Source organism: Taudactylus pleione, unplaced genomic scaffold (assembly GCF_031769625.1).
Source record: "Taudactylus pleione unplaced genomic scaffold, aTauple2 ptg000016l, whole genome shotgun sequence".
Lineage (NCBI taxonomy): Eukaryota > Metazoa > Chordata > Amphibia > Anura > Myobatrachidae > Taudactylus > Taudactylus pleione.
The window spans coordinates 17,580,024-17,603,419 of NW_028284418.1; the positions used below are offsets into that span (position 1 = coordinate 17,580,024).

General features: G+C 40.5%; 1 pseudogene; it reads right to left on the reverse strand.

The window, feature by feature from the left end:
- Nucleotides 1–23,396, reverse strand: part of LOC148541848 (nicotinamide N-methyltransferase-like) — a 63,259-nt pseudogene that overhangs the window by 11,698 nt on the left and 28,165 nt on the right.

Genomic DNA, 23,396 nt, shown 5'->3' on the forward strand with positions numbered 1-23,396 from the left:
CAGAGACTTTCATCTTTTTGGGGGTACTCTTAGTAATAATAAAACTTAACCTTTATTTAGGTTATTTAAAAATTGCAATACTAGAACATACACATATACACACTTAAAGAAACATACAAAATAAAACATGCAAGCAAAATATTTTGTATAGTAGTAATAAAATTTATTGGAATAAGAGCAACAATTGTCAGCTATATCAGCAGCAAATGTATCTATCATGAGTTCTAATACTCCAATTGTAGGAATAAACTTATAAATACACATCAAAATAATGAAAAAAATGAATAAAAATAAACAAAAACCAAGTCTCTCTCTCTCCCCTCCCCCCCCCCCCGGAAGAACTCCACACCCTCCATCCTTAAACAGAGTTTGAATCAAAATCAATGGGCGGATCATTGTCGATTATACACAATAAATACCAAGAAGTACTATGTAAACCATGATAAATTTGGAATTTCATCTCTATAGATGGTGTAGAAATATAGCTTTCCCACATGTTAAAAAAAATTCTACTTTATGCTCCTTATCCATAGCTACTTCTGCCAAGTCCATGCAAAACAAATAGAAAAGCTTAGATCTACACAGGGACAATGATGGGGAAGATATAGAAATCCACTCTTGCAGAATTGCCTTATGGCCAGCTGCACTGATCGCTAAGAGCAATCGCCTTCCACCTTTACTAATCCTAGTAGTAACCGACAAAAGACCCAGTACCGCCCACTCTGCAGTGAAAGGCAAATAATTAATTAAATTGTCTTGAGCAGCCAGAACATTCTAACCAGCGGGCAGAGCCAAAAACAATGAAACAGGTATACATTTTCCTCTCCACACCGATAACATGCATGATAGGAGGAACATTCCATGAGGAAGCTCCTGCGAGGAGATAAATATGCTTGGTGAAAAATGTTTAGAAACATTTTGGTATACATAGCCGATGGTAATGTTCTACTGGAAACCACAAGCGCAGCTAACAAATCATCCACTGAAGTGAGGGGAATTGTGGCAGCCACTGTGCCATCCCCGTGGTGGAAATGGAGTGATCCATGTCCTCGCTAAAAAAATGGGAGATAGCCTTCTTCAAAACAGGAGGGTGTTACAGGAGCAAATCTAGGGGATTGTTACAATCCTTGAATGAAAAGTGCCTAACCAATGTATGAATATAATGTTTGGCCTGAAGAAAAGCCAGGGGATGACCAGTTAAAGTTGTATACTTCTCCACAGCATCTGCAAATGATAAGATTTGCTTTGTATCCATCTAAATTAAACAGCCTATACTAGCAATGCCCCAGAAAGGACTTAAATTTATCAGATTGATACAAATAAGCCGGAAAGCGCCAAAAGAATGGGCCACTCCATGCATGTCCCAAAGTAAATGTTTTGGACACTGGGGCATGATCTGACACTAGGATTGCATGGATCCCTATATCCTGAACTATAGAAACTAAAGTGTCAGAAACAAAAATGTTATCTACTGTATTTGGGACTACGAATTATGCACTGCTGAATGAAATGTAAACATTTTACCAGTTGGGTTAGAAGTCTCCAGACATCAGTGAGCTGAAGGGTTGTCGCGAGACCTTGAAATTGTTGCCATGCTGATTGCGATCTAGACAGCGGACTGGTTGTCTATCAAGAGAGGAGTTCTCCACCAAATTAAAATCTCCTGCCAATATCATCTGAAAAGTATAGCGTTGAGCCAGAATTTGTGTTAAGCATCAGATGAATTCATGAGGAGCAACATTGAGAGCATATATATTGACCAGGGTATACTTTTTCCCCAAAATCTCTATGTCCAGAATAAAGTACCTACCATCTGGGTCGGCTACCGTATTTAAAATGGAATAATGCAGATTTCTGTGGAAGAGAATGGCCACTCCCCTGACATTTCTGCAATAGCTTGCTGTCACACATTTTTCTATTCATGGAGCCCGTAATGTAGAACCACCATGTTCCAACCAGTGTGTCTCTTGAAAGAAAGTAACATCTGAATTAAACTTTTTTAAATGATTAATTACCATTTTCCTTTTATTTGGTGAGTTCAGACCTCCCACATTCCAAGAAATTAGTTTAAGTTTCGCATTTGGTATGGTTTGTACCAGTATACTCACCCCATCAGCCATGCTAAACCAATTCCTAATTTAGGGAAATTGGAAGTAGAATCTGGTACATAATTATCTAGCTGTTCTCCTTCCCAGCCCGCGGAGACAGCTTCAACCTTTCCAGCAGCCACTATGAGTGCAGGAACCCCCAGCAGAGAGCAGGGAAAAGAGAGAGAGAAAAAAGAAAAGAAAGAAACAAAAATAACAAACACATTCAATGCCTCAAACTCCTATTTCCAAATTCTCCAAAACCTACACATTGTGTAGCAAGCACCACCAGAAATAGATGGTGCATGCTAAAAACAATATAGTATAAATCAAGAGCCTAACTCTTTGTAAGTAATGTACATAACTAGAGGGTATACAAGCAGTAATTAATAGGTTTGTCATTTTTTATTTTATTTTAATAAATGAACTAAGTAAACAGTTGAGGAGACCATATGCTATGAAATATCAAAAGCTACAGGGCCCCTCCTTTATCCATTTTCATTGAACCCTAGATAGTGAGAGCCCAGAAATTACTATAACAGAATAATACGCATATTCAATAATACTATATTAAAGGAATAGTCAGAAACATATTAATAAACAGCATAGTTCCTATAGCATATCAGTCACAAATCAATCTCGTGCGGGAGACTGTGAGGGTGAGCGGTTCAGCATCAGTTTCTGTTTGGCTGTTACTGGATCATCATAGACAAATGACTGCCCATTGTCAAAAACCCTAAGTTTGGCCGGGTATAGGAGGGCAAAACGATGGTTATTGTCATGCAAAGAGAATGCCTTATGCTTCTGCGACACTGCTGCCATGAAGTCCTGAATTAAAAGGACATTGTGTTCCTTTACTGTAAGAGATTGTACCCTCCGATACCCTGTAATCCAAAAATTTTGCAATCACTGGCCTAGGTTTGCCCTGCATCGGATGAATATCTGAACCTAGTCTATGGGTCCTCTCAATTTGAGGTGTAGAGAACTCTCCTGTGATACCCAGAGCTATAGGGAGATCTACGCTCAAAAAATCCTGGAGCTGAGCACTGGTAATAGACTCTGGAATACCAATGAATCGGAGATTGTTCCGTCCATGACAGTTCTCCAAATCATTTAATTTTTCACGCATCTCCTGTATGAGAGTATGGTGAGAGGAGCCTTGTTGGTGTACCTCCTGTATCCTATTCTCCACATCACTGGTGTGTTGCTCTAATGTATTTATACGAGCTGTATGTGTATCAATTTTAGCCAGAGTCGCATCTAATTTTGCATTCATATCATCTAAATGCTTGTCAATTAGAGGCATCATGATTTTGATAATTTCTCTGGCCATATCCACAAGAGGAAGGGACTCTACAGGAATAACTGCTAGAGTAGAGGACCAGCCAGTCCCAATGTGTCCTCAGAGCTACTTGGAGGAGAAGCAGAGGAATTTTTAATGACATTAGCCTTATTCTGACCCATTGTGACTGAGGATGAATTTATAGGTGGGGACGATCTTTCAAACCATTTCTCCATGCCCCAAAGGCACCTTGTGTTTGACAATTAACAGGTCAAGGCAATTTTAAGAGAAACACTCCCCAGATGTAGATCTATTTGTGATTTTTGTTAGTGAAAATGGCAAACCAAGAAATTTGAGAAATAACCTCTCATTAGAAATTATATATCTCACATCTTACAACAGTTTTAGTAAAGGTGGGTTACTAAAAGAAAAAGATTGTATTATTAAACAGTACAATACGAGCAAATACAGTGAAAAAAGATGCAATTACTGATCTCACTACTAGATGGCAATGCAGGATCACAAATAGAAAAAGCACATTTAGGGGTAAATTTACTAAGAATCGAGTCTGGGAGAGTTTGCTTTCTTTTCAACTCGATTAGCTATACCGAAACTCGGGCAATTTGAGGCTCCTGAGACTCTCAAATTTACCAAGAAGAGTTTAGCTGAGAGTGAGATGTCCGATGGTGAAGCAGAATGAGATTTCTCCCCCAAGTAGCAGGTTTTGCAGGAGATTACTCACCCCAGATTGCAGTGTCTTCTCTCTGCAAAACTCTCTCGAGCAAGCAGCCTGCACATATCAGTGAGATATGTGAAGGCTGCTTGTATTCTAGCCTGTAAAAAAAAGGGTTGGAAGTTTAAAAAAAAAACGACATAGGCCCCCCCCTAAAGCTTAACCAGCCCCAAACTTGCCAGCCAGTCCTGGTTTCTAAAATTACTGAGAACAAAATGAGTAGGGTTCCACCATTATTTAGAAACCAACACCTGGCTGCAGGGCCAGTCTTGGTTTTAAATATAGGGGGAAAAAAATCGCAGGGTACCCCCTATATTTAAAACCAGCACCGGACCCAAAACGGCCGTGTTGTAATGCCACAGCCCGGAGACCATATTACTGGGTCTCCAGGGCCAAAGCATTATCAGTCCAAGCCACTCAGGCAAGCTGGGGATCTCAGGGGAAGTGGGGACACCCCCAAGAAGGCCCCCCCCCGAAACCCCAGGCTTGGACTGAAGCTCGGGGCATTTCCCGGCACCTCTGGAGCATTGGGAAAAGGGGTAAGAAAGTTAAAAATAGAATGAAACTATATTTTACAGTGGGACTACAGGTGCCAGCATGCCTGCCCTTTGGCACTTGTGGAACTACAAGTGCCAGCAGATGGGTGGCATCTGTACCCCCACTGTAAAAGAAATAGTTAAATAAAGACAAAACATACACACCGTGCACAAGTAAAAGTTTATTGTATACACCTACCCACTCACACATACTTACCTATACCAGCCCGAGGTGCCCAGAACAGCTCAGCAGCAGTGCTGCTGAGTCTGTAGTATTTAATCTGACCATCATCTCTGACCACCAGAGCTGACCAGCACCTGCTCACAATGGAGACAATGCTGCACCAGAAAACCAGCATCACCTAGGGTTGCCACTTTTCAAAAATACCAGGGCTGGACAATTCTTCCTGCCCACAGGCCTACTAGTGTTAACATACAGTCAGATAATGACTTTACTGTACATGCTTACTCGCATTTTTTGCAGTGCAAGTACAAACAGTCATACCACAGCCTCTAGCCAGCACCCACACTTAGCCAGCCCATGGTGGCCTGGCCTTTCCACAGGCACAGATGGTCACTCTCTCCATCCTCTCCATCAGCCTTATAGGTGGTCACTGCAGCACCACAGGTGCTGGTCCAGACCCAGTTTTAGTATCACAGTCAGTAAAGTGGGCAAGTGGCAGCAATGGGTCAAAGGTGGCAGCTGGTAGTCCAAGGCCTTTCTGGCTCTGCCTGGGGACTCAGGGAGAACACACGCACAGTGCCAGCCAGCCAGATCCAAGATGGCACCGGCCGGCATCTATGCATCTGCGTCGAGTGGAACTGCTGGAGCAGGTAGAGAGCTCCGCTCCCAGCTCACAGGCATGCACAGCACAGCAGTCAGATGATCAGTGGTATGGTTTATTGGCTAGATTAGAATCTTGCCACTAGATCTTTCGAAATCTGCAAAAGGATGGACACTATGCCCTTTGTCCGGGATCCTGGACAATGTATTAAAATCTGCGACAATCCAGCTGAACACTGGACTGGTTGTAACCACAGCACCACCCGATCCGGTAAGAAGGAGCCAGGTTCCGCCGCACTGTGAGGCAGGCAATAAAAAAACTCTCAGGAATTCCTGTAGCTCTGTTTTAAATAAAAACTATTCATTTATTGAACATTTTAGCTTATTCAATAATGCAATGTACCATAACTTTAATAATGATGAAGTGTGGAGAGCCATTAAAAAAAATACTTACCTGGGCAAGAAGCTGCGGCTCATTCTGTCTATTGGAGTAGAACTAGAGAAGTGAGTGGAAAAGAACTTAGTGGCAATCTCGTAGTATATTCATTACATTATCAAGACTGAGAGCTTTGCAGTGATTTCTCTACAAAGACAGAGGCATGGCAGCTAATTTTATTAGCCTCCAGGCCCATGGCAAAACTTCTGAGTGGTGGGACCAGTAGCAAAAATATTTTTTTGGGCCATCCAAGTCCACAGTATGCCACATGGCAGTGGGTGACAGTGAGAGGTAGAGGCTGACAGGTAGAGGCAGTAAGTGATGGGCAGAGGGAAAGTGTGATGGGGAGGCAGTGGCTGAAAGGGAGAAGCAGTGGATGACAGGGAGAAGCACTGGGTGACAGAGAAAGGTAGAGGGTGACAAGGAGAGGCAGTATGTGGGAGAGGGTGTCAAGAGATGGAGACAGGGAGAGGCAGATGGTGATGGCAAGAAACAGAGAATGTCAGGGAGAGGCAGTGGGTGACAGGGAGATGGTGACAGGGAGAGGCTGGCTGGAGATGGAAGTTAATCCAAAATGGTGGTGCCCTTGAAGTATTGCATGTAACACTGAGACTACTGCCTGGGCCCATCCAGAAGGAGCTGTAACCTGGTGAACTGTGCAGGAGAGAACAGAGGATACAGGGCCTGATTCAGCTTTGGGAATAAAGTACGATATTGCAAGTAACTGTGAACCTGGACAAACCATGTTGCAATGCAAGGGGTACAAATACATATATTTTATTTGCATGTGGGGTGATTACTGGCTGCTTTTGCATGTTCTATAGCCCACAAATACTGTACAGCTTTATTTTTACACTGCAATTTAGATTTCAGTTTGGACCCACTGCTGCCAAATGTAAATCTCTGTGCACATTTAAAATCTACCCCACCTGCAGTGCAGCATGGTTTTACCAAGATGCATAGTTACTTGCAATATTGTACTCTATTTCCAAAACTGAACAGGCCCACAGTGACCACATGGACCCAGTAAGAGATGACCATGGTCCAGCAGATCATGACACCATTGCAGTCAGAGGGTTATCTTCAGCCACTACCAGAGTGGAATTTCCATAAAACTGTAATTTTCTGTTATGAGTAGAGCCAAAGATGGTGGATGGGAGACACGGTCAATCTGGGGTGTCTGCACTGGGAGATAGGGCCTCTACCAGAGACTCATCAGGGAACAGAGAAGTCCTGGAGCAATGTGGGTCCAGATCATGACCTCAGTAATGTGAGGTCACAGCTGTAAGGTTGGCTGCAGGTGAGACTAGCACCCAGAAAGACGATGGATCCCTGGGAGCATAGCAACACAGCTCCCAGTGAGTATAGCTCTGGTTTGTATGGGAGGGTCTCTGAATCTTTGTCTATCAAGGAGGTGTGCTGGAGGTCCATTCAGATGAGACCACTCAGTATGTCCACAAGACCACATACCACAACATTGTTTTTTTATTATGTTTAGAATATGCCTTTTACCATTTGCACTGTAATGGAAATTCATACTGTAGATGAGTTAAGGAATAATACATATTAGGTTATCTCAAGTGATATGGATTATTTGTGTGCTGCATTTAGCCTGTATTTCATCTTTTCATTATCGTATTATATTTGACTAGTAATGTCAGGAAATGAATACATTTTATATAAAATATTTGCTATACTTACTTATGATTGCTGACTAATGCTGTATGCAAGCTCTGTAGCTCCTAGTGCTGTAATGGCAACACAGTCTGATTGTATTTTCTGACTAATGCCATCCCAATGTTCTCCTGCACCTTCTGATTATAATATGCTATGATAGTATAGACAATTTTAATTATATGTAGGTGACAGAGAAAACAAAAATGAAGTGTCTGTGCACGCCTATGGGCATGCTGTGTATTGCACTCTACCTGTCTCCTTCCAGGTGACATACATATTTCCCAATTGTGCTCCAGTCAAATGCTCCAGGTTGATTCATGAGCCATAAATTAAACTCCTCTCAGTTTTTATCAGTAAAGTCAGAGACAGTGATTTCCTTAAAGGCTTCACATGCTGACAGGAGCTGGTAGATGGTTGGACCGGTCCCAATATCTATCAGAGTTTCACCTGTCATTTTACCTGCACATGGGAAATTAAAAAGTTAAAAATAAATATGGATACAAAATTTTTCAGACATTGATATAACTTAATATCTTTGAAATTGAATGAAGTTAAGGGAACCTGCTTGCAGGTTCATTAAATAATTTCAGCAATTAAGGACCTTTCATCCCTTTCCTTCCACAGTGGCTAATACTTTGACCTGTTTTTCTCCCACCTTTGTGCTGTCACTTTTAATAACTGTCCTCCTCTCTCTGACAATGATCTTCTCTCCTTCAACATCTGTCATCCTTCTGCTCCTCTCCCCTATCTTTTGGCTACTCTCAGTAGGTGAATCTTGAGACAATGACCCCACCAGCTTCTTTTCCTTGTTGAATAGTATACCACGAAAAAAAAAATAAACACGGCGCTTAACTAGTCTCCCCTAGAAAAAGTATTAAAACATATATGTAAAATAATACTGCGCTGCAAGTCCAGATGGAACCTACTGTGAAAGTTCCAATAATAGATATCAAACAAAAAACACACACTGGACGTGCGCTGCTAAATAATAATAATAATGACAATATTTAATATATAAATGACATGGCCAAATGCACATATAAAATTATTAAAAGAAACAATGATGGCAATACAAATAAATTTACATACAATAAACCCCAACAATGGTCCTAAATCTGCAGATGTATCTAATAATGGCTGAGTGTCATGACACTAGGTAAATGCTATCCAATTACTGGTAGTTTAGTTCCTTGGAGGAAAAAATGTATGATAATAGGAACTCCACTTGTTGCCAAAAACTGTGACAGTAGCTATAGTTTAGTAACAATGTATCCTGTGTGAAGAAAGAAACACAAATGTCAATAGTGCTAATGCACAATAGCCATACAGCCTTCTGGATACCCGACAGTGAAGAAAAAAAGGTAATAAAAAATGGTCACTTAGACAACCAGCCTCAATGTATGGGCTTATAACTCATGGTTACAAATATAGATGAGGACGTCCGAGGTAAGCTGTATGACAGCAATCGCTATAGTAGCCGGAGAGCTCTCCCCACATAGGAACATGTCCAGCGGGTCAGTTACCATGCAAGTAGACGTGTATATCACGGCAGTAAATTCCGGGCATCCCCGGAGACAATCGTGAGCAGGGACTCCACGTGGTCTAGCACGGGCAAGTGCAAAGAGGCTTTCTGGAACAATCAAATGTCCTGGCATAGATGAACGTCCTGGTCCTAGTCAGGATAACCAGAGTGTAGTGTACCGCTATGTGTCTCTCCTGCTCAACTGCTTATGTTCAACAGCTAAATTCCTGTTTCATTATCAGTTTAATGAAACAGGAATTTAGCTGTTGAACATAAGCAGTTGAGCAGGAGAGATGCAGAGGAGTGGAGCTGGAGAAAAGGGTGTGGTGCCGCAGGTCTGTGAGAAAGGACTGGACAAGCAATGATGCTGAGTGAAGTATATAAGGAGCATTTCAAGTCAGTAGCCACACCTTTTTGAGAAAGTTACGTGAATGTGACGAAACGCGTCAAAGGGCTTCCTGACTTTTAACCAGTGTCTACCATCTGAACACCCGACTGTACCTGACGCTACACATAGCGGTACACTACACTCCGGTTATCCTGACTAGGACCAGGATGTTCATCTATGCCAGGACATTTGATTGTTCCAGAAAGCCTCTTTGCACTTGCTCGCGCTAGACCACGTGGAGTCCCTGCTCACGATTGTCTCTGGGGATGCCCGGAATTTACTGCCGTGATATACACATTTACTTGCATGGTAACTGACCCGCTGGTCACGTGCCTATGTGGGGAGAGCTCTCCGGCTACTATAGCGATTGCTGTCATACAGCTTACCTCGGACGTCCTCATCTATATTTGTAACCGTGAGTTATAAGCCCATACATTGAGGCTGGTTTTCTAAGTGACAATTTTTTATTACCTTTTTTTCTTCACTGTCGGGTATCCAGAAGGCCGTATGGCTATTGTGCATTAGCACTATTGACATTTGTGTCTATTTCTTCACACAGGATACATTGTTACTATGCTATAGCTACTGTCACAGTTTTTGGCAACAAGTGGAGTTCCTATTATCATACATTTTTTCCTCCAAGGAACTAAACTACCAGTAATTGGATAGCATTTACCTAGTGTCATGACACTCAGCCATTATTAGATACATCTGCAGATTTAGGACCATTGTTGGGGTTTATTGTATGTACATTTATTTGTATTGCCATCATTGTTTCTTTTAATAATTTTATATGTGCATTTGGCCATGTCATTTATATATTAAATATTGTCATTATTATTATTATTATTTAGCAGCGCACGTCCAGTGTGTGTTTGTTTTTTTCTTTTCCTTGTTGGACTATCTTCTCAGCCCCATCACTGCCCTCCTCTGCCCTGAAGGAAATGAGAAGTTTGATTCTTAAGGCCCCCATACATGGTGCGATTTGTATAAGATCCGATCTCGCATACAATTTCCCTTGAAAATTCTTCCCTTGACATTTTGTACAATTTGTGTAAAGTAAAGGAATGATTGTACAAACAACCATACAATTAGATGTATCTCAAATTATAGTAAATTGTTTAAGATGTATCATATGCAGCAAATAACCACATGATGCATCCCCTCCTCATGGAGGAGAGGAGTGGCCAGGGACATTGTATATCGTACATCAGCAAAAGTGCGAATGATGTGTGTGACATCGTACACGATCGGTCTAAATCTTTCTGCAAAACCATATGATCTGTGATGTATCGTACACAACGCCGGTGCACACCCACGCCTACCAATGACGTCAGCAGGGCCCAGCCGGCCCATAGTATCGAAGGTAACTAATGACTAAATCTCCAGTTAATGCTGTCAGGACCTTGGGTGCACAGCGGCACCTAAGGGGTTACCTTATTGTCAATTCTTGAGAGTAAGACGTATTACATCAGATGACAACAAAGTAGAACAGGCCCTGCAAGACATGCATGAATAGTTTGTCTGCAGAGATAAAAATTAAAGTGATACTAGTGCTTAAAGTATAAATAATGGTTAACATATGGTTTAATTGACAACATGAATATTCAACAAAATTTCCCACAAACTTTGGGAAGGCAAAACAAAATATATAAATTCAATACAATCTAAAAAAAAGATTTAAAGTGCATATAAGTAGGGAAGCGAAAATTGAAGTACATTGCAAATCAATAAACAGTAGATGACTTGGGTGAATCTATTGTAGCAGCAATACTGGTATATCCATAAATAAAAACACTGAATCATGGGATTCCAGTTCAACAAAAAAGTATAGATATAAATGTCCTGAAGGATGTATATAGCATACCATAGATGGTAGGTGAGTGTCTCTTTGGGTAAGGAGACAGTTGTTCCGGACAGCACCCTGATCCAGACACTCGCTGAAAATTGATGATGTCCTGCACACTGGTGCCGATGCGTTTCGAGCTAGGTAGCTCTTTATCAAGTTTGTGTGCAGGTCAAAGTCAGTTCTCCTTTTAAAGTGTATCTTGATTATGTCACTGGAAAGTGGTTCTCCCGTCACTTCCGGTTTGGCAATTCTGATGAAAAAACAATTTGAAAGGTTCCATCCTTCTCTTCTACTGGTGTTTGTATGCTCCCATACATGCATTTATATGATGCAGGAGGCCCAGAAGATCTGATAGACAAGCTCTGTTTTCTTGTCCACGAAAACTGGAAGTGCGCAGCCGTCCACTTCCGGTTTCAGCACTTAGGTCCTCTAGTTACAGGAAATGCTTTGTCGGCCATTTTCTTGGAGGATTTTATTCTTATGGACATTTTTCATGTAATATGGAAGTAAGTCATTTTGTGGTAGATTTGCCCATAAAAAATAAAAAGAAGAGATAAAGATTAATATTAAAACTTTATATAAAAAGAGGAAGTAAGGAGTAATATATAAAGCAGAGATAAATAAACAAGCTTCTTATTTATAAAAATGTATAAAAATATAGGTGACGCAAGGAAGAAATGGGGGAATGTAAAAAGGACAAAAAAGGCAGAAAATGGAAGGATGGTCACTTTAATTAGCTACAGAAACCATTTCAGTTCAAAGTCTTTGTTGAGACCGTCAGGAATTAGAGTTTTAAGTCTATGAATCCATTCCATCTCTCTTTGTGCCAGTCGTGTTTCCTTGTCCCTGTTTCTCAAATTGTTTTTTATATTCTCAATTCCCATAAAATATCATTCGTAGAGCATTCATGTTTTCTCTTAAAGTGACATGATAATGCATGTGTGTCCAGGCCTTTTTTAATATTCCGTGTGTGTTCGGCCATTCTTGTCTTGAGGGCTCTGGAGGTGCGGCCTATATAAAATAAACCGCATTTGCATTCAATAAAATATACAACATTAGTAGTGTGGCACATAATAAAGTCATTAATTTGATATTTTTTTCCTTTAACAGTAAAGCTGGTATATTTGTTCTCTTTCTTGGTACTGTTTTGCACATAATGCATAGTCCACAGCGATGAAACCCTTTGGTTCTTATAGGATTACTATTATTTTGATCAAGAGCACTTCTGACAAGTTTGTTTTTTTAGGTTGTCAGCCTTTTTATATATAAAAACAGGTATGGAGGGTAAAACCATAGATAAAACTGAATCTTTCTGTAAAATGTGCCAATGTTTTTTAAAAATATTCTCTAAAAATGAGTGGTGTGGTCCATATTGTGTAATAATAGCCTTATTACTTTCTGATTTTTCATTTCCTTTGGTTTAAAAAGGGTTTCTCTGTCCAAATTGGACACTTCTTCCTTTATTTCTGATAGTTTCTCTCTATCATATCCTCCGGACAAAAACTTCTCTTCCATCTTTTCCATTTGTTCTTTACAAGTTTCACCATCAATACAGTTTCTATTGACCCGCAGGAACTGGCTTTTAGGAACACCCTCTAACCATCTATAGTGGTGCTCATTGTGCCTGTGTATAAAACTGTTCGTGTCCGTAGGTTTATGGAAACATTTGGTTTTTGGTAAATTTTCTTCTTGGTAGATGGTCAGATCCAGAAAGTTGATGCTTTCCTTGCTGATATTGAATGTTAATTTAATATTCAGATAAATATTGTTCATATGGTCACAAAACAGTTCTAAATCTTCGACTGTTCCTCTCCAGAAAAACAGGATGTCATTAATATAGCGATTACAGGATACCAGGTTTGTCCCACATGTTGAGCGGTTGTTTTTTCATAAAAATTGCCAAACCGGAAGTGACGGGAGAACCACTTCCAGTGATGTAATCAAGATACACTTTAAAAGGAGAACTGACTTTCACCTGCACACAGCCTTGATAAAGAGCTACCTAGCTCAAAACGCGTCGGTGCCAGTGTGCAGGACATCATCCATTTTCAGCCTGTGAGTGTCTGGATCAGGGTGCTGTCTGGAACCCCTGTCTCCTTACCCAAAGAGACACACCTACCATCTACGGTATTCTATATACATCCTAACCATTAGGACATTTATATCTATACTTTTTCGTTGAACTGGAATCCCATATTTCAGTGTTTTTATTTATGGATATACCAGTATTGCTGCTACAATAGATTCACCCAAGTCATCTACTGTTTATTGAATCACTATGCACTTCAATTTTCACTGCTCTACTTCTATGCACTTTAAATCTGTTTTTTAGATTGTATTGAATTTGTATATTTTTTTTGCTTTCCCAAAGTTTGTGGGAAATTTTGTTGAATATTTATGTTATCAATTAAACCATTTTTTAACCATTATTTATACTTTAAGCGCTAGTGTCACTTTAATTATTATCACTGTGTTTTCTAATACTGGGAAAAGGGATTACCCCATTTGTAAAGTGTCTAAGCTGCTGAAGATTGTGCGCTAAGAGACCCACCATCCTATTTAGTTTGTCTGCAGAGGTTATAAATGACAAGAATTGGAGGTTATTAAAAATAAAGTGATGCATATGCCCCGTAGTGACCTTTTAGTTCCAAAAATCAGACAGAATACCAAGAAAGAACATTGTGTACCATGGGTTAACCAATTTAACTTGAACAGTACACATATAGTTAAATATGCAAAACAATGGTGGCCTATTGTTAATACTAATAAAGAATTGCCCACCCTACAAGGTACTAGACTACTCCCTAGCTTTTCAAGGCATAGGAATATTAGTGACCAATGACCATAAAGTTTGTTTAGACATTACTGCTTTGAGCCGTCAGGAAAAATATACAAATTTTTTGAGCACTAATATGGGTTGTTATCATTGCCTTGGGTGTGTTACCTGTAGGTCTTTATGCACAGGCAGCACATTTTGCCATCCTCATACTGGCAAAAAATACAAAATTAATTTTGCACTTACTTGTTCAACTACCTATGGGTTTTACATGCTCACTTTTCCCTGTGGCCTGTCGTATGTAGATAAGACTCAGAGACAGTTTAAAGAGCAAATGGCTCTCTATCACTCTGCCATACGACAGGCAATAGCAGGGGTGAAACTAGGATTTTTGTCACCCAGGGCAAAGCCATAATTTGCCCCCCCGCCCACCAAAAAAATACAACATAGAGGACGAAAGGGGTGTGTGGTTTTGTGACACAGTAATGCCCCATATAAGACATTTTGCCATACATTAATGACCCTTATAACACATTATGCCGCAGTAATGTCCCTTACAATGCATTATGCAACACTGTAATGCCCCTTAAAACACATTCTGCCACAGTAATGCCCCCTAGAGGATTAAATGAGTCTTTAGGACTCCAATGTTTTATTTAGTACTTGCTCATATATTTGTTGTGCATTTGATCACAGCCACAAAGTGCTACTGCAGGTGGACCCCCTTCTGTCTGGGAATGGGACTTCAGTCCCAGCATTCCCCCCCTGATGGCAGCCCTGCTAGACATTATCTTCAATGGTGGCCTGCAGAGTTATTTCAGGGGGTAAATCAGCTGCAGATGCAGTGGCAGGGATCATGCAGATTCCCAATTATCGAAGATCTGCACATGCTCCTGACCCATACTGCGCATGTGCAGTAAGGGTCTGTGATCCTGCATGCAGTCTGGCAGCAGACTTTCACTGTTTGACAGTCTTCTGCCATTTGTGGGTGGGGGTAGGGGGGTGGCGACAGTCTCCTTTTCCCTAAACGTAGGCATGTCACCGCCATTGGGGAGGAGTGGAGAGGTAAGGATCTCTGTTAGCTGACGCAGATTTCCTGGCCTCTTATACTCATCTGCGTCGGCTAGTGTGACCTCATGGTCACTTAGCCTGCCAACACAGATAATCTGATGCTGTATCCTTGGATGCAGATAGGATCAGTAATGCATGCAGAAGGCATGACGCTTCCTGCTGTATTACCATATTAAAGCTATCACAGCTACTAACATGTTAGCAGCTTCTATTGCATATTAGTCCGCAACTGAATAATCCCCTCTGTTCTGAAGTGAATTCTGAAACTCAAATGATTTTGGAATCTATACTGATTTCTGTTCTGTAAGCCAGTCTGCTTCTGATATACCCCATTCCAAACGGTATGAGAATATGCCTGCCTGTACTGTCCTTTACTCCTAATTTGCATAGTTAACCAGGATATAGGTGAGGATAATGTAAAAAAATTAAGGCTGCAAGTGTACTTTAGAATCCAGTCCTCAACCCGGACAATGCTTCGTATCCCAGCTAGTATATAATAAGTAAGAAAAGGTGAGTGTCTGTTTGTCCTTTATGTATGGCCAGAGGTTTGCACCTAGCTCCACCAAAATTTGCCTGGTGGTGCAGTTTAACTAGGAATAGGTTTGGCTATGTTTGAAGTTCGTCAGGGCCATGAGGTCTACATGGTGTCCACCAAGTAGGCCGTGGTGGAGTCTCCGATTTGAAATTTTGGTTTAAGCAAGTTCACTCAGGATTTCTTCCAGTCCCTAAAACTGCACTGATCGGAAAGCACAGGCTGATATGTACCAGTGAGGGGCAGACAGAGCTCCATCAGAAGAGCAGTGAATTGGAGGATCAACTGTCACACTGCACCTGAACTGACATTTACTAATTTTCTCCAAGCACAGTTTCATATGCCATGGTCTCCAATTCCAATGTTGGTCTCTAGAGATTTCTGCTCGGTAATGACTTCTGGTCTGCACTGACAAATGAAGGCTGCAGAGGGAATTCAAGGTCCATTCTTCAACCTGGGCAACACCAGGCATCCCAGCTAATATATATATATATATATATATATATGTATATATATATATATATATATATATATTTATATATATATATTTATATATATAGAATCCACAAGGGTGGCACTTCCATCAATGTATAGATTATGTGTAGGTGCCCTCCATTTAGGCTAAACAACTGTTGATACAAAATCCAGAAATCCACACAGGCAACACTCTGGACCTCATTCAGAGTCGGTCGTTGTGGGCGCATGGTCGTACGACCAATGACTGCAAAATCCGATCATACGGCAGGGCGATCATAAACAAAGTGACGCCCATTCGTTAGCACTGCACCTCCTCTAGCTACCGACTGATCTGAATGAACGAACGAGTCAATCATAGTCAGGCGCTGTCAGTCGCTGTATGCTAATTATGTTCTGATGTTTGCGGCTGTATGTGCTGTTTTGATGGTCACATGTCATGTTTACATGGACTATCGATCAGCTTGTTATTAGCTTGTTGTGAATGATCTAATTAAGTGTTTAACTCTTGCTGTTCTTTAAAACGAGTTTTTTATCATGTGTCAATAAACTTTATTGTTCATTTCGTGGTTGTTTTCTCCGTTTTTTTATTTTCACACAATTTTCAAAACAAAGTAAGGTTTATTAGCTGTGAATGTACGTTTGCTAATTGTGTTAACTTTATAAATGCATGTGCATTTTGCGTTAGGATCATTTGCACTCTTATGTTTGCAATTGCACACTGCGTGTTGTAGCCAATCAAATGTGACCTTATTTTTCGGGACACATGATTAAAGGATTGGCCAATAGTGTTTTTTTTGAGGAAAGTGTAAATATTTTAGCCAATCAGATTTTTTGTACCCCATGTATATTTCATGTTTTCTGTAAAATCGGCCATTGCCATCATGAGAGCCGCAGCCTTTACCAGGAGAGAGTTGCTTGTCCTGGTAAACATACTGGACAGGCGGATTACGTCCACAGAGCCACCCATTTCCAACCGCATAAAGCGGGCGGCCTATGCGGAGGTGAGGTGAGCCCTCCGATCAGCGGGGTATAGGCGCAATATTGCCCAATTAGAGAGGCGCTGGTCAGACCTGCACCACCGGTGCATGAATTTGTGGGCGCAAATACGCAGACGTAAGTATGCATTTGTTTAAAAGTAATAATTAGTGGATTGTTAAAAATGTATGTTCCTTTGCCAATTATTTTAGTCAATGTTAAAAATCCCTCCTGTATGTTGTCCCTATTGTCCAGAATGTGTAAAGTGTACTTGTATTGTGTAGCCGAAATTCTAAAATATTTTTATTTTGGGATTTTATGTTTACATTTTAGAAGCACAGCGGAGACAGAGAAGGGCACGCAGAAGGCAAAAACATGCTGGTGGAAACCAGCAGCCCTCACCTGCATCTCCTCAACCCAGTCCTCCCTCCCCACCACCATACTCCCCCAGTAACCCTCCCTCCCTCTTCCAATCCTCCCCAAGTCTTCCTCCCTCCCCTGCCCACTCATCCCAAATGTCTCAAATCTCCCCTCTCTGTGATCTTTCCTGCTCCATTTCCCCTTCAACCATTCCCCCCACTCCCGAATATTCTCCCTCACCCAAAGGATCTCCGGCACCATCTGTTGCTGTGTCAGAACACTCTGAGGGTATGTTTTATTTTGGTTTTTTGGGGGTTTTTTGGGTGTTGTTGTTATCCATGTATTTGTACAAATTTCTGACCTTTTTTTGTTGGTTTAAAAATTTGCTGTATGGGGTTCAACATCATTGCGCAGTAATGCTGCTTTTCAGAATTACGACCTTATGTTTAGTGGCTGGCCCTTTTTTTTATTGGGGACCACAAAAATATAGGTTTATTGGTTTTTTAAAAATGTTTTGGAGTTTTAGGAAATAATGATTACATTTGGATTAGTATTTTACAATGAAGAAAAACATGTCATCAAACTTGGCAAGGTGCTAGGAACCAGACTACCCTTGTTGATGTTGTGTACACTGTGTTTAAAATGTACTAATGTACTTAGGCAAAGTGATGTTTTCCATAGCAAACAAACACATTCTATTTTTGGTTTATCAACAACATTCTAGAAGTGAATACGTGCATTGTGTTTTAAGGATATGGCCATCATGACTTAAGAATACACCTCCCATTATTTGTAACATCATCATAGTGGATTTTGGTTTATGCCACATAGTTAGGGTTTCAAATTAGTTTAACAACATAAAAGTAGAAACCTATTAATAATGTTGTGTGTCTGATACTTTCAACCACACTGTAACATCAGTGTGTTTAAACACTTTTTGGTACATTGAATAATGTGTAATGTTCAAATGTTTCTAATTTTAATGAAGTATTTAATCCTCAAAATTGTTATATTTTCCACAGATCTAACCCACATCCTGAGGGAAATTTGGGAGGAGCTGAGAGAGACCTTGGGCTATTTAATGCAGGCCTACTGCTGCCTACAAAGATTAGTGGGGTGATTGGAGGATGTGTAGTTTGTTTGTTTTAATTTTTTTACATTTTTATGACACTTAAAAAAAAATATATAAAGTTTTTGTATTTCAAACATTTGTCCTCTTTTTTGCCATACATTAAAGGGTGTAATTCTGCATGTAAAAATTTTTTGGACCAAAGGTGGGTGCCTTTCCATTGTGTAAGAACTTAAAAAATGTATTAGTAAACCTTAATAACATTTGTAGTAATGTTGTATATTTTTTAATCATGGGTTGGCATACATTATCCACCTCAAAATGGCTTTCAAAATTTTTTTTTTTTTTTAAAACAACATTTGTATTTCATTTAAAACATTTATTAAATAACAAACATGTTGCCAACAGGCTTTTACTGGTAAAAAAAAAAAATTCATAACAGATTCACACATAACAAATGTCCTCATGGTTTGGCCAAATAAAACATCTGGCTTAGTCAAACATAAACAACTATAGTAAAAAAAAATAGATTTTTGATTGGGAAACATAGAAATTACTAAAACAAAAGGCAAATTAACTAAACATGTTGGGGGATATCCGTGCAAAATGTGTTAGTTGTCCAAAAACATACAGGGTATTGCCAATCGGTTCCATTTTTTTTGCAGGTTTTGGAAAGTGTTATGATTTGGTTGGTAGGAAAAGAAAACAAAAGAAAAAGGTACACATTAAAATACATTTGGAAAACATTTTTTTTACATTGTAAAAAAATTTAAATATGCCGACCTAAAAAAACGTGACACAACATCATCGCGTCTGGCCCCACCCGACAGCATCACAACACCTTCCTCCGGTGGGCCATCCTCTGGCAAGGCTTCCTCTGGCTGCATGGTTATTCGACTCCTTATTGCAATGTTGTGTAAAATCCCACACAGGACCACAATGCGAGAAACCATATCCGGCGAGTACATGAGTGCACCACCAGAGTGATGGAGACACCGGAACCGGCCCTTTAAAAGGCCGATACAGCGCTCCACCACCTGCCTGGTGGCAGTAAACACGGCATTATAGTGAGTTTGGGGCCCTGGTGTGGGAGTCAAATAAGGAGTCAGCAGCCAGGGCGTGCAAGGATATCCACTGTCACCTGGTGGAAATGGGACACTAAAAGATACATACATTTACCATGAGAACCTGTTTACACTATTTCTAGAAATACATACTGGATTTTTTCTTACCAAGAGTCCACGCGTCACCAGCTTGCAGTGTGCTTAATTTTGGCCAAATCCCTGAATGCTGGATCATGTACGCATCATGGCTGCAGCCTGGGAATTTTGCATTCAGGGAGAGGATCTGGAGGGAGGCATCACATAGCACCATTACATTTACGGAATGGTAATGTTTTTGGTTCCTATATATTTGTTCCCTGCATGCAGGGGGCTGAAGTGCTATGTGAGTGCCATCCACTACCCCTATGACGTGTGGAAAGCCTGCAATTTAAAAAAACTTCTGCTTTACCACATCAAGGGCTTCCGTATTCAAAGGCATACTAATAAAATGTGATAGATGATTGAAAAATGCATCTAGCACACGCCTCAGGATCCGTAAAAATGAGGGCTGGGAGAGGCCACCCACCAGCCCCACAGTGGTTTGGAAGGACCCTGAGGTGCAGAAATGTAGCACGGCCAACAACTGTGTAAGTGGTGAGATTGCTGTAGGAATGTTAATCTGACTTTCTAGATCATTCTTTATTATTGAAAGAGTGTCTAGGATAATATTTGGAGGCAGGCGATAAGTGGTTGCAACCACATCATCAGGCATTACAAAAAGGGTGACACGTGTTCTATATATCTTGGCCCTTGCACGCCTCCTATGACTACGCCCAGGAGGAGGCTGAGGAAGGTTGGTGGGGGTCAACATGGCCACTATTAGCTGTCCAACATCGCTCTTTAAAGTTAAATTTATATTTTTAATTGGTTCTACAGAGTGTTTTTTGATTATTTGTTCAAAAATACTTAGCTTTATAATAATGGTGCATGTTCTTACAGGGTCGGGCAGTGCTATCTTCGGAATTCACTACATGTGTATTTGTTGTACGTTTTTAAAATTAGAGGGAATAAAAAAAAATTCAATTTTTTGAGGTCAAACCAATATTACTACTTTTAGTGTTAAAACCTTAAGCTTAATTTTTAAAGTCGCCAATATGAATTGCTGTTAAATGTACAAATTTACATTTAAAAAATAGATCAATAAACAATATTCCAAGTAAAATTTTATCAAAAATTTAAAACAAAAATATAAATAAGTGTAGGTTTGAATAAATAGACACTTACCTGATTCAAGTCCAAAATGGAGTGTTAAACACCTTTAATAAATATTTTAACAAATATAAAAATTAGTATCAAAAAATTTAATTTTTTTATGATTGTTGATCCCAAAAAAAAACAAAATCAAAATGGTGTAGGCTTGCACACTTACTTGATTCTTCGAATAACGTTGGATTTTGGAAGAAGACAAAAGCCCGGCCAGCCAAACCAAACAAGTAACCGGCTCAAGCACAACAATTAACGGGGTTTGTTAAAAGTCCGAACCAATCAAATTTGACAATCAATAACCACCACCAAAAACAAAATACAAAAAATAATTAAAAAAAGGAACACAAAAACCACCACCACAAAAAATAAAAAATAAAAAAACACCAAAAAGAAAGGAACACAAAAAAGAACCACCAAAAAGAAATGAACACAAAAAACAAACACCAAAAAGAAAGGAACACAAAAAAACCAACCCCCCCAAAAAAACTAAATAAACCCCCCCAAAAAAAACCACAACCAAAATAAAATAAAATAAAAACTCACACAAGAACCTCTCAAACAACACACACAAGCACCTCTCAAACAACACACACAAGCACCTCTCAATCAACTTCAAACTATTTAACTACTATAAAACACCACCTGCACCACCAAACACTCCAACTACAACCCACAAGTAAGGGAACATTTGGCTTTGCCTTAAATAAAGAAACCAAACCCCAATTATTGAAACATGCAGGAAAGGTGTGCATTTGTAGTTAGGGAAATAAGGATGCACGGGTAACCTATCCAGGGATGCACTCACATCTAGCACAACCCACGCAGTAATTACGGAATGCAGGAAAGGTGTGCATTTGTAGTTAGGGAAATAAGGATGCACGGGTAACCTATCCAGGGATGCGCTCACATATAGCACAACCCACGCAGTAATTACAGAATGCAGGAAAGGTGTGCATTTGTAGTTAGGGAAATAAGGATGCACGGGTGACCAATCCAGGGTTGCGATCACATCTATAAAAAAGTCTGCACAAGCAGTATTCTTCATGCTCTCTCACAGGTTAGCAGAATGTCAACTGAGGAGCACGGTGAGCAGAGGCCAACTGAGCCAGGTAAGTGCAAATCACATTTTTTACACAACACAAGAACTGGTCATATTTCCCTAAAAAATATATTTTTTTTTTTACTATTTTAAAAATTGTTGTAGGTGCTGGGAATCAACGTCCAGCAGTAGAGGAGGAGGAGGCGGGCCCAAGCAGGCCAAGGCCAAGGCCAAGAAACCCTCCATTTTCACGGATCGAGCTTGAGACATTGGTGACCATGACAATGGAGAACCTAGTCAATGCACCCAGAAATATGGGGGTGGAGCCAAAGACAGGATTTGGGAGGAGATATCCAGGGCTGTTAATGCTGTGGGGACAACCTACAGAACACAGAAAGTCATAAAAAAACGGTAAGAAAATGATATTGTGAGTGTACTGAAGTCCAAAGCTTGATCTTATTTAAAAAAACTAACACTTTAAATTTCAAAAATAACATTGACAGCAGGACGGATTTCAAGTACCAACTGAAGAGGAAGCTACGGAGTAGGGTGGACCATGCTGCAGGGACAGGTGGTGGTCCCATCCCTGAGGAGCTGGCCTTGACAAGGTTGGAGATGTTGGATCAGGGATGTGTGACGGAAGAGGAGATAGTCGGCGTGTCCACTATGGACACTGACATGGCCGACTTCAATGCTCCACATGTGCAAGAAGGTAATTTCATTTTGTTAGACAAACAGTATAAAGCTGAAATGTCTATGTTTTTTTGGGGGGGAAAAACAAATAAAAAAAATTTTTATATTTCAGACTCAGAGGAGGTAGTGCCTGCTTCTGAGGTCAGGTCTGGGTCCAGCACAGATGGAGACTCTGCATGGGGAGGATCCAAGTACTCCATCTGGGGACCCTGTGGAGTCTACTCCAGGGCAACCAGCAGACCGAGCAGTGCCTCTCCTCACCAGGTTGGTCTCCCAAACTCAGGAGAACAGATGTGTTATTCTGAGGATGTAGACCACTCTGGTGAGGGTGGCGGTGGCCCTGGAGACCATTGCTGGGGCCCTAGATCATTTGGCCAATACCCAGGAGCAGGCCAACCCACCTGCCATGATGGAGCGAGACTCCCTTCCTCCCAGGACCACCACCTCTGGCAGCCCAACAGCCACCCCCGCAAGTATGGAGAGCCCTATGGCTAGGCCAGAGGAAATCCCATCTACTTCTGGACAGGCCAGTCGGCGTGTTACACGTCAGTCGGCTGTCCGTAGCTTACCTCTGCCTCCGAGCTGGCCCAAATGATGCAAGTAGCCCTGGATATCTCCTCCCTCACCTGTTGTCCAGTCCCCATATTTCTTGTCACCAATGTCTCAAGCTCTTTTATTTTTTGAAACAAAAAATTTATTTTTTTATTTTTTTTTAACATTATTTTAATTATATACAAATGTTGCCAAAACAATTATTATTTACATTGTGATGAAAGGCAAATTTAAAAAAAATAAAAAAAA